Source organism: Ascaphus truei, unplaced genomic scaffold (assembly GCF_040206685.1).
Source record: "Ascaphus truei isolate aAscTru1 unplaced genomic scaffold, aAscTru1.hap1 HAP1_SCAFFOLD_1268, whole genome shotgun sequence".
Taxonomy (NCBI): Eukaryota; Metazoa; Chordata; class Amphibia; order Anura; family Ascaphidae; genus Ascaphus; species Ascaphus truei.
The window spans coordinates 62,514-70,000 of NW_027454141.1; the positions used below are offsets into that span (position 1 = coordinate 62,514).

At 54.7% G+C, this 7,487-nt stretch overlaps 1 long non-coding RNA gene across 1 annotated transcript in view; it reads left to right on the plus strand.

Moving 5' to 3' along the window:
• The first annotated feature begins 737 nt into the window (after window positions 1-737).
• The window catches only part of LOC142475561 (uncharacterized), a 16,488-nt gene continuing 9,738 nt past the window's right edge, over window positions 738-7,487 (plus strand). Inside the window, exon 1 of the long non-coding RNA XR_012791005.1 lies at window positions 738-1,819. This is a non-coding gene — a long non-coding RNA (uncharacterized LOC142475561). The remainder of the gene's footprint in view (window positions 1,820-7,487) is intronic.

Sequence of the window (7,487 nt, forward strand, 5' to 3'; positions counted from 1 at the left end):
GAGGAGAGAGGCATGGGGAGAGAGGGAGACAGGGGGAGAGGGGCGGACAGGGAGCGATAGAGGGGGGGGAAAGCGAGAGGAGAGAGGCATGGGGAGAGAGAGGGAGACAGGGGGAGAGAGGGGCGGACAGGAAGCGAAAGAAGGGGGAGAGAGGGAGGAGGGAGAAAGCTAGAGGAGAGAGGCATGGGGAGAGAGAGAGAGAGAGAGAGAGAGAGAGAGAGAGAGAGAGAGAGAGAGAGAGAGAGGGAGAGAGTTAGACAAAACATTAAAGTGTCTATTGGACATTGTCTCAAGTGACAGTCTCTTAAACCGATCAGTGACTGTCTCTTAAACCGATCAGTGACTGTCTCTTAAACCGGTCAGTGACTGTCTCTTAAACCGATCAGTGACTGTCTCTAAGACATCTGTGATTGTCTCATTAAAGTGATAGTCTCTCATCCCTGGCAGTCTCTCAAGACACCTCAGTGATTGTCTCATTAAGTGACTGCTCTCAGAGATCTCATTGACTGTCTCATTAAAGTGATTAATTGTCTCCAAGAGATCTCAGTGACTGTCTCTCAGACCCCTCAGTGACTGTCTCATTAAGTGACTGTCTCATTAAGTGACTGTCTCATTAAGTGACTGTCTCATTAAGTGACTCATTAAGTGACTCTCAGACACAATGTAAACAAGGCCTGGGGCGGTTGCTAAGGGGCGGTTACCAAGGGTCTGTTGCTAGGGAAGAGATGGTTGCTAGGGAAGCTCTCAGTTGCCAGAGGCAGGTACCGGAAGTGACGTACCAGATGAGGGGCGGGGCCTATGTGCAGCATCTGCTGACTGCAGCTAGTGTAAACAAGAGAGACATTCAGGGAGAGAGAAAGAGACAGCCAGGGGGAGAGAAAGAGACAGCCAGGGGGAGAGAAAGAGACAGCCAGGGGGAGAGAGAGACAACCAGGGGGAGAGAGAGAGAGACAGCCAGGGGGAGAGAGAGAGAGACAGCCAGGGGGAGAGAGAGAGAGACAGCCAGGGAGAGAGAGAGAGAGACAGCCAGGGAGAGAGAAAGAGACAGCCAGGGGGAGAGAGAGACAACCAGGGATAGAGAGAGAGACAACCAGGGATAGATACAGAGCGAGAAAGAGACAGCTAGGGGGAGAAAGAAACAGTCCGCACGAGAGAAAGAGACAGCTAGAGAGACCGTGAGAGCGAGCGTGCTCCGTGGGAACGAACCCGTTGAGAGAGTGCTAGCTAGCTCAACGAAGAGGGAAGATAGCCCGGCTAAATAGAGACCGCAGAGGAAGAGGAAGATACAGCCAGGAGCAAAAGAGACGGCACAAGGAGGGGAAGAGACAGCACAAGGAGGGGAAGAGACAGCACAAGGAGGGGAAGAGACAGCACAAGGAGGGGAAGAGACAGCACAAGGAGGGGAAGAGACAGCACAAGGAGGGGAAGAGACAGCACAAGGAGGAGAAGAGACAGCACAAGGAGGGGAAGAGAGCACAAGGAGGAGAAAAGACAGACAGTAATATAAAGAGAGAGCCTTCCCACAGAGAGAAGAGAAAAGGCAAAAGAGACAGCTAGGGAGAGGTGGAAGAGACAGATAAGAGACAGTGTCAGGGAAACGAGAATAGATAACCCTGGAGAAAGCAGCGAGCTGAGAGTGATAAGAGACTGCAATGGAGTCCTAGATGAGACAGTCTGTGAACAAAAAGAGACGGGAGGAGAGGGGGATACGGGAGACAGCCGGAGAGAAAAGAGACCGCCTGAAGGAGAAGAGACAGCCACGGAAGAGACGACACCAAGAGACTGCGTTCATCCCAAGAGGAGAAAGAGACAGCAGAGAGTGAGGGGGTGTTCATGCCTATTCCCCCTAAGAGCTGACACTGACAGACAGGGGAGGGGTTAGTGGAGCGACACTCTGCTGGGTCTCTGGCAGGGGAGGGGGTAATGGAGCGACGCTCTGCAGGGTCTCTGGCAGGGGAGGGGTTAGTGGAGCGACGCTCTGCAGGGTCTCTGGCAGGGGAGGGGTTAGTGGAGCGACGCTCTGCAGGGTCTCTGGCAGGGGAGGGGTTAATGGAGCGACGCTCTGCAGGGTCTCTGGCAGGGGAGGGGGTAATGGAGCGACGCTCTGCGGGGTCTCTGGCAGGGGAGGGGTTAATGGAGCGACGCTCTGCGGGGTCCCTGGCAGGGGAGGGGGTAATGGAGCGATGCTCTGCAGGGTCTCTGGCAGGGGAGGGGGTAATGGAGCGACGCTCTGCGGGGTCTCTGGCAGGGGAGGGGTTAATGGAGCGACGCTCTGCGGGGTCTCTGGCAGGGGGGGTAATGGAGCGATGCTCTGCAGGGGAGGTGGTAATGGAGCGATGCTCTGCAGGGTCTCTGGCAGGGGAAGGGGGAATGAAGCGATGCTCTGCAGGGTCTCTGGCAGGGGAGGGGTTAATGGAGCGACGCTCTGCAGGGTCTCTGGCAGGGGAGGGGTTAATGGAGCGACGCTCTGCAGGGTCTCTGGCAGGGAAGGGGGTAATGGAGCGATGCTCTGCGGGGTCTGGCAGGGGAGGGGGTAATGGAGCGACGCTCTGCGGGGTCTCTGGCAGGGGGGGTAATGGAGCGATGCTCTGCAGGGTCTCTGGCAGGGGAGGTGGTAATGGAGCGATGCTCTGCAGGGTCTCTGGCAGGGGAGGGGGTAATGGAGCGACGCTCTGCGGGGTCTCTGGCAGGGGAGGGGTTAATGGAGCGACGCTCTGCGGGGTCTCTGGCAGGGAGGGGGTAATGGAGCGATGCTCTGCAGGGTCTCTGGCAGGGGAGGGGGTAATGGAGCGACGCTCTGCGGGGTCTCTGCCAGGGGAGGGGGTAATGGAGCGATGCTCTGCATGGTCTCTGGCAGGGGAAGGGGTTAATGGAGCGATGCTCTGCGGGGTCTCTGGCAGGGGGGGAAATGGAGCGATGCTCTGCAGGGTCTCTGGCAGGGGAGGGGGTAATGGAGCGATGCTCTGCAGGGTCTCTGGCAGGGGGGTAATGGAGCGATACTCTGCGGTGTCTCTGGCAGGGGAGGGGTTAATGGTTATGAAGGAATAAGATGTGTATGAGTCCTGGAGAGAGAGCAAACGGGAGCATGAAAGGGGAGAGAACGAGGGGGGGGTGAGAAGAGGGAGAACAAGGGGGGTTGAGGGAGAGAGAGGAGAGAAATAAAGAGAGGAGAAGGAGGGAGAGAAGGGGAGAGGGAGAATGAGGGGGGGAGAGAAATAAAGAGAGAGGAGAGAAGGGGAGAAGAGAGGGGGGTGAGGGAGAGAGAGAAGGAGAGAGAGGAGAGAAATGAGGAGGGGGGGTGAGGGAGAGAGGGAAGGGGAGAGAGGAGAGAAATGAGAGAGGAGAAGGAGGGAGAGAAGGGGAGAGGGAGAACGAGGGGGGGTGAGGGAGAGAGAGAAATAAAGAGAGGAGAGAGAGAAGGAGGGACAGAAGGGGAGAGGAGAACGATGGGGGGTGAGGGGGAGAGAAGGGGAGGGGGATGAGAGAGAGAGAAGGGGAGAGTGAGGAGAGAAATAAAGAGAGAAGGAGGGAGAGAAGGGGAGAGGGAGAATGAGGGGGGGTGAGGGAGGGAGAGAGAAGGGGAGAGAGGAGAGAAATAAAGAGAGAGGAGAGAAATAAAGAGAGAGAAATGAGGAGAGAGGAGAAGGAGGGAGAGAAGGGGAGAGGGAGAACGAGGGGGGTGAGGGAGAGAGAGAAGGGGAGAAATAAAGAGAGAGGGGAGAGAAGGGGAGAGGAGAGGGAGAACGAGGGGGGGGGTGAGGGAGAGAGAGGAGAGAAATGAGGAGAGAGGAGAAGGGGAGAGGGAGAGGAGAGGGAGAACGAGGGAGAGAGAGAAGAGGAGAGAAATAAAGAGAGAGGGAGAGGGAGGGAGAACGAGGAGGGGTGAGGGAGAGAGAGGAGAGAAATGAGGAGAAGGAGGGAGAGAAGGGGAGAGGGAGAACGAGGGGGGGTGAGGGAGGGAGGGAGAGAGAAGGGGAGAAATAAAGAGAAAGGAGGGAGAGAGGGAGAGGAGAGGGAGAACGAGGGGGGGGGGTGAGGGAGAGAAATGAGGAGAGAAATGAGGAGAGAGGAGAAGGAGGGGGAGAGAAGGGGAGAGGAGAAGGAGAACGAGGGGGGGTGAGGGAGAGAGAAGAGGAGAGAAATAAAGAGAGGAGGGAACGAGGGGGGTGAGGGAGAGAGAGAGAAGGGGAGAAATAGAGAGGAGGGAGAGGAGAGGGAGAACAAGGGGGGGGTGAGGGAGAGAGAGGAGAGAAATGTGGAGAAGGAGGGAGAGAAGTGGAGAGTGAGAGGAGAGGGAGAACGAGGGGGGGTGAGAGAGGAGAGAAATAAAGAGAGAGGAGGGAGGAGTGTAAGGGATAGATAAGGAATGGGTGAGAGAGAGTGCAGGGAACACACACAGTGAGACTGTAGATAAGGAATGGGTGAGAGAGAGTGCAGGGGGACACACAGTGAGACTGTAGATAAGGAATGGGTGAGAGAGAGTGCCGGGGTCACACACAGTGAGACTGTAGATAAGGAATGGGTGAGAGAGAGTGCAGGGGGTCACACACAGAGAGACTGTAGATAAGGAATGGGTGAGAGAGAGTGCAGGGTCACACACAGTGAGACTGTAGATAAGGAATGGGTGAGAGAGAGTGCCGGGGTCACACACAGTGAGACTGTAGATAAGGAATGGGTGAGAGAGAGTGCAGGGGGACACACACAGAGAGACTGTAGATAAGGAATGGGTGAGAGAGAGTGCCGGGGTCACACACAGTGAGACTGTAGATAAGGAATGGGTGAGAGAGAGTGCAGGGGGTCACACACAGAGAGACTGTAGATAAGGAATGGGTGAGAGAGAGTGCCGGGGGACACACACAGTGAGACTGTAGATAAGGAATGGGTGAGAGAGAGTGCCGGGGACACACACAGTGAGACTGTAGATAAGGAATGGGTGAGAGAGAGTGCAGGGGGTCACACACAGTGAGACTGTAGATAAGGAATGGGTGAGAGAGAGTGCAGGGGGTCACACACAGAGAGACTGTAGATAAGGAATGGGTGAGAGAGTGCAGGGTCACACACAGTGAGACTGTAGATAAGGAATGGCTGAGAGAGAGTGCAGGGGGTTACACACAGTGAGACTGTAGATAAGGAATGGGTGAGAGAGAGTGCAGGGGGTCACACACAGAGAGACTGTAGATAAGGAATGGGTGAGAGAGAGTGCCGGGGTCACACACAGTGAGACTGTAGATAAGGAATGGGTGAGAGAGAGTGCAGGGGGTCACACACAGAGAGACTGTAGATAAGGAATGGGTGAGAGAGAGTGCCGGGGGACACACACAGTGAGACTGTAGATAAGGAATGGGTGAGAGAGAGTGCAGGGGGTCACACACAGAGAGACTGTAGATAAGGAATGGGTGAGAGAGAGTGCAGGGGACACACACAGTGAGACTGTAGATAAGGAATGGGTGAGAGAGAGTGCAGGGGACACACAGTGAGACTGTAGATAAGGAATGGGTGAGAGAGAGTGCAGGGGACACACAGTGAGACTGTAGATAAGGAATGGGTGAGAGAGAGTGCAGGGGACACACACAGTGAGACTGTAGATAAGGAATGGGTGAGAGAGAGTGCCGGGGTCACACACAGTGAGACTGTAGATAAGGAATGGGTGAGAGAGAGTGCAGGGGGTCACACACAGAGAGACTGTAGATAAGGAATGGGTGAGAGAGAGTGCCGGGGGACACACACAGTGAGACTGTAGATAAGGAATGGGTGAGAGAGAGTGCCGGGGACACACACAGTGAGACTGTAGATAAGGAATGGGTGAGAGAGAGTGCAGGGGGTCACACACAGTGAGACTGTAGATAAGGAATGGGTGAGAGAGAGTGCAGGGGGTCACACACAGAGAGACTGTAGATAAGGAATGGGTGAGAGAGAGTGCAGGGTCACACACAGTGAGACTGTAGATAAGGAATGGCTGAGAGAGAGTGCAGGGGGTTACACACAGTGAGACTGTAGATAAGGAATGGGTGAGAGAGAGTGCCGGGGTCACACACAGTGAGACTGTAGATAAGGAATGGGTGAGAGAGAGTGCAGGGGGTCACACACAGAGACTGTAGATAAGGAATGGGTGAGAGAGAGTGCCGGGGGACACACACAGTGAGACTGTAGATAAGGAATGGGTGAGAGAGAGTGCAGGGGGTCACACACAGAGAGACTGTAGATAAGGAATGGGTGAGAGAGAGTGCAGGGGACACACACAGTGAGACTGTAGATAAGGAATGGGTGAGAGAGAGTGCAGGGGACACACAGTGAGACTGTAGATAAGGAATGGGTGATAGAGAGTGCAGGGGACACACAGTGAGACTAGATAAGGAATGGGTGAGAGAGAGTGCAGGGGACACACACAGTGAGACTGTAGATAAGGAATGGGTGAGAGAGTGCAGGGGGTCACACACAGTGAGACTGTAGATAAGGAATGGGTGAGAGAGAGTGCAGGGGGTCACACACAGTCAGACTGTAGATAAGGAATGGGTGAGAGAGAGTGCAGGGTCACACACAGTGAGACTGTAGATAAGGAATGGGTGAGAGAGAGTGCAGGGGACACACAGTGAGACTGTAGATAAGGAATGGGTGAGAGAGTGCAGGGGACACACACAGTGAGACTGTAGATAAGGAATGGGTGAGAGAGAGTGCAGGGTCACACACAGTGAGACTGTAGATAAGGAATGGGTGAGAGAGAGTGCCGGGGGACACACACAGTGAGACTGTAGATAAGGAATGGGTGAGAGAGAGTGCAGGGGACACACACAGTGAGACTGTAGCTAAGGAATGGGTGAGAGAGAGTGCAGGGGGTCACACACAGTGAGACTGTAGATAAGGAATGGGTGAGAGAGAGTGCAGGGGGTCACACACAGTCAGACTGTAGATAAGGAATGGGTGAGAGAGAGTGCCGGGGGACACACACAGAGAGACTGTAGATAAGGAATGGGTGAGAGAGAGTGCAGGGGACACACACAGTGAGACTGTAGATAAGGAATGGGTGAGAGAGAGTGCCGGGGGACACACACAGAGAGACTGTAGATAAGGAATGGGTGAGAGAGAGTGCAGGGTCACACACAGTGAGACTGTAGATAAGGAATGGGTGAGAGAGAGTGCAGGGGACACACACAGTGAGACTGTAGATAAGGAATGGGTGAGAGAGAGTGCAGGGGGTCACACACAGAGAGACTGTAGATAAGGAATGGGTGAGAGAGAGTGCAGGGGGTCACACACAGAGAGACTGTAGATAAGGAATGGGTGAGAGAGAGTGCAGGGGGACACACACAGTGAGACTGTAGATAAGGAATGGGTGAGAGAGAGTGCAGGGGGTCACACACAGTGAGACTAGATAAGGAATGGGTGAGAGAGAGTGCAGGGGGTCACACACAGTGAGACTGTAGATGTGGAATGGGTGAGAGAGAGTGCAGGGGGACACACAGTGAGACTGTAGATAAGGAATGGGTGAG